This window comes from Hyaena hyaena, unplaced genomic scaffold (assembly GCF_003009895.1).
Source record: "Hyaena hyaena isolate Hyena2069 unplaced genomic scaffold, ASM300989v1 scaffold_646, whole genome shotgun sequence".
NCBI lineage: Eukaryota > Metazoa > Chordata > Mammalia > Carnivora > Hyaenidae > Hyaena > Hyaena hyaena.
In genome coordinates, this window is record NW_024081278.1 from 629,560 (window position 1) to 633,747 (window position 4,188).

Genomic DNA, 4,188 nt, shown 5'->3' on the forward strand with positions numbered 1-4,188 from the left:
ATATTATTATATATATCCATAATATCCTATTATTTTATTTTATTATTACTAATTGGGGGAAAGGAAAGAGAAAAGCATTGGACAGAAAGAGAAGTATAAATAAAATGTCATCTCTGTGAAGGACTTAGTCAACACTACAGGATATTCCAAAGCTGGGATGACCTCTCAGAATTGTCCAAAGTTAGAACAAGGGAGCCAAGTCTTTATCAAACTCATTAACCAGTCATTGAATACAGGTTTCCATGGAAGGAGGCATGACTCTGGTGTACATGATTTTCTTCAACTGAATCAATCCCAAAAAGAGCCAACAGCTGAGAGTTACCTGTCAGCAACCGTGCTACAGTCAGTGGAATAAATTCTTCATATCTGGAGAAGAATCTAGGCAGCAAATCACAACTTCTACATGAACATCCAAGCTTTAACTAGGGAATCTCATTATATATTGTTTCTTTCTTAGGGTAATACTATGGTCAGTTCTTCTTCCCCTATTAGGTAACTTTACCTTTCTCTTCCTATAAATCTAACCTATCCTTTATGTCCAAATCTAATCCTGCAAATACCTCAACAAGTATAACACTGTAGTGTAGTATCTCTCTTGCTTCCTAAGTTTGTAATTTTCACAAAACATATTAGACAAAAAATATAAAAATATTTTAAAGATTCTAATACTCATAGTCACTTTATAGAGCTCTTAGAACAAAGTACACACTACAGAGATTTCTCATAGCACTTCTCCAAATTCTTGTCTAAATAATAGCTATTATCATTAGTAAAAAACATGAAAAAGTATATGGTAGCTATTAACTACCAGAAAATGCAAGTGTTAATATGGAAAGTATAGGTCATTAATATCTTAGAAAGTTGTTAAGAGAAATGAATAAAATTGAAGTAGCTTAAAGAACATAGTGTATACTAGAATATGCTATCCTAATAGCCTTGTCTAACACAATGCCAGAAAATAAATACTAATTTCAGAACTCCCTTATCTGAAGGTTCCTCAAAGTTTAGTCACTTTATTGGTAACATTTATGGTAATATGCTATTTCCATAATTCTTATAAAGAATATCACATAGGAACATCTGGGTGGCTCAAATTGTTGAGTGACCAACTGTAGATTTCAGCTCAGATCATGATCCAACGGTTGTGGGATCAAGCCATGCATAGGGCTCTGCATTAAGCATGGAGCCTGCTTAAGATTCTCTCCCACTCTCTCTGCCCTTCGCCCGCTCAGACAGGCATGCACATGCACTTTCTCTCACTCTCCCTCTCTCTAAAATAAAAAAAATTAAGGGACACCTGGGTGGCTCAGTCAATTAAGTGCCCGACTCTTGACTTCAGCTCAGGTCATGATATCAGATTTCATGAGCCCAAGCCCTATGCTAGGCACTGAGCTGGTGGTGTGGAGCCTATTTGGGATTCTCTATCTCTTTTCCTTTCTCTCTGCCCCTCTGCAGTTTGTGCTCTCTCTCTCTCTCTAAAAATAAATAAACATTTAAAAAAAATGTTTTAAAAATTAATTAAAAATAAGTTAAATTTTAAAAATTAAAATTTAAAAAATTTAAAAATATATAAGATCATGTATTTCTTAAGGAATATTTTAAAACACAGTTTAACCCATATTTCTAATTGTTTTTTAGGAGAATGGAACATTTATAAACCCTGGGTGTCACAACATCTTTAATACTATGGTGAGTTTTAGGACCCTTTCTTTCTATAAAACATCATTTAAACATGCTAGGATTAATATAGGATTATTCATTATTCTCAGTCTCAAGGACTTGGCAAAATAATAAATATGTTATATTAAATTTTTACCTGGGTAATTGGCCCATAATGTATTTCTATTAACTTTTTGTAATAAACATTTTTAGGGAGGTATAACATATACAGTACACAAATATTAAATTCAATCACTAACAAGATCAAGATCTAGAATATAAGACAAAATTAAAACGAGAAATAGACAAATTCACAGTCACAATTAATTTTGTCAATTTTTAAATATGTTTTAAAGCTATGCTATTAAATACATACTGGTCTAAGATTTGGGCTTCTTTTTAAATTGACCCTTTTTTCATTATGAAATATATTTTTATATCTTGTAGTATTTCTTATAGAAAAGTCTTCTTTGCCTGACATTATTATAGCCACATTAAATTTCTTTGTCCATATGATCTATCTTCGTACATCCCTTTCTTTTGTTTTAATGCTAAAAATATCTTGTAAAGAATCTTACAAAAGTTGGGAAGAGAAAGGAGGATGTTAGCCAGCCGACATCAAAGTCTGGGCTGAGGAAGGATAAAGTGCTGCCTGGAGAAACTGGTAGCTAGAGAAGTATGCAGAGATCAAGAGGAACAGAACCAGGAACCTAGGTCAGCCACATTTATGAGCACCACACACGTCAAAACTATTGGTCCCAATCATTCCTCCTTTTCAGGAAGGAAGAAGCAGGAGCTCACTCTTCAGACATGTTCTTGATGGTCTTATGATCTTTCATGACCTTCTCCCAATCTTTCATTGGCTTTCTCAATGACCTCATCCCTGGCAGTGCCATCGTCCAGGCAGCGTGGGGGCAACTCTGGAGCGTCTGGGGTTTGAACACGGAGTGTAAAAGTTCTGAACACCACTTCTCTTACAAAAAGTGTGTTGTGCTTTGTGCCTGTTGAATGTATATTTGGTTAGGTCCCCTTCGGAGCCTGAAGCAAGAAGCCAGAACAATAAAGTGTCTATTCTTCTTCTTTCAAATGCTGCCAATCAAAGATGTGAAAGGTTGTTGAGGCCCAAACTTCAAAGCTCCACAATAGCAGTCTCCTGTGTGCTTCATTGGGCTCTGATATTGGAAGGTATCCAGCGGTAGCTTGGTTGTGCTCTGGAAGATGGTCTTTTGCCACTTCTGGGGCATCTCTCAGAGTTCCTGCTGGCTGCCCAGGGCCAGCAAGGTCACTGAGGCCATTGGGGTTGCTGGGGTTGGCTATGGCTGTGACAGCGGAGGGGGCAGCATCATGACCAGTGCCAGCTCTGGCTGCATCTGCCCACACCCACCTCCTGGACCCACAGCACCGACTACCACTGGGCTCCTCTCCACCTGCCTGTCATGTGAGGTGCCGTGGGGTGAAGGTGACCACTGAGGGGCCCCTTGAAGACCCAGGATGCTTCTCTCATCCTTTTCTATCAACTCTTACCCTTTTCTTTTCAATCTATATCTTTATTTAAAATAGATCTCTTTATAAAGCATATACTCAGATTTGGTTTTTAATCTATTTGCTTTCTAGCGCTTGACCCATTTATATGTAGTAGCTTATGCTGTTGCATTTAACAACATCTCAATAATCATTTCTCTTTGCTCCATCTAGTTTTTGTTCCTGTTTTCATCTTTTCCTCCCTTCTTAAGAATTAATCAATTTTTAAATTTCCGTTTGTTTCTTCTTTTAGCTTGTTTGATTACATTTTTATTATTTTTAAGAAGTTTCCCTAGAGATTATAATATTCATCTTTGCCTCCACACAATCATCCTAACATTAGTACTTTCCTCACTTCCAAACAATGCACTAACTTGACAACAATTTAACTCCATTTACCTGCATTTTGGCATTTATGCCATTATAGGTATATATATTATATTTCCATTTTTATAAACCACAAAGATATTATGTTTTTTGTTTTAAACACCAATATCTTTTCACATTTACCCCATATTTACACTTTCCATTGCTCTTTATTTCTTCCTGCAATTTTATGCATCCATCTGGAATCACTATCTTTTACTGTGAAGAATTTCCTTTAGCATATCATATAGTCTGCCTCACCTGGCAACAAATACTCTCAGATTTTATCTGAGAACTTCTTTATATTATCTTTACTTTTTTATAATTTATTTTTAATGATGTTACATTTATATAGAAATTGCAAAGATAGTACTGTTTCTTTATAGCATTACCCAGATCCCCCCTACCATTACCATGTGACATAACCATGGCACATTTCAAAAGTAAAATACTAACACTACTACTAATTAAACTATATACTTTATTCATATTTCACCATATTTTCCACTAATATTCTTCTGTCCCAGGAAACAATCTGAGATAACGTACAATACCTAGCAGCTTTATTTTTCAAGAATATTTTTTACTGTGTATGAAATCCTGTATTGGTCATTATTTTCCTTTCAGCTCTTTAAAGATGTT

At 35.5% G+C, this 4,188-nt stretch overlaps 1 pseudogene; it reads right to left on the reverse strand.

Moving 5' to 3' along the window:
* Positions 1–2,456: 2,456 nt before the first annotated feature.
* LOC120219756 lies at positions 2,457–3,585 on the reverse strand (annotated as a pseudogene).
* Positions 3,586–4,188: the final 603 nt, after the last annotated feature.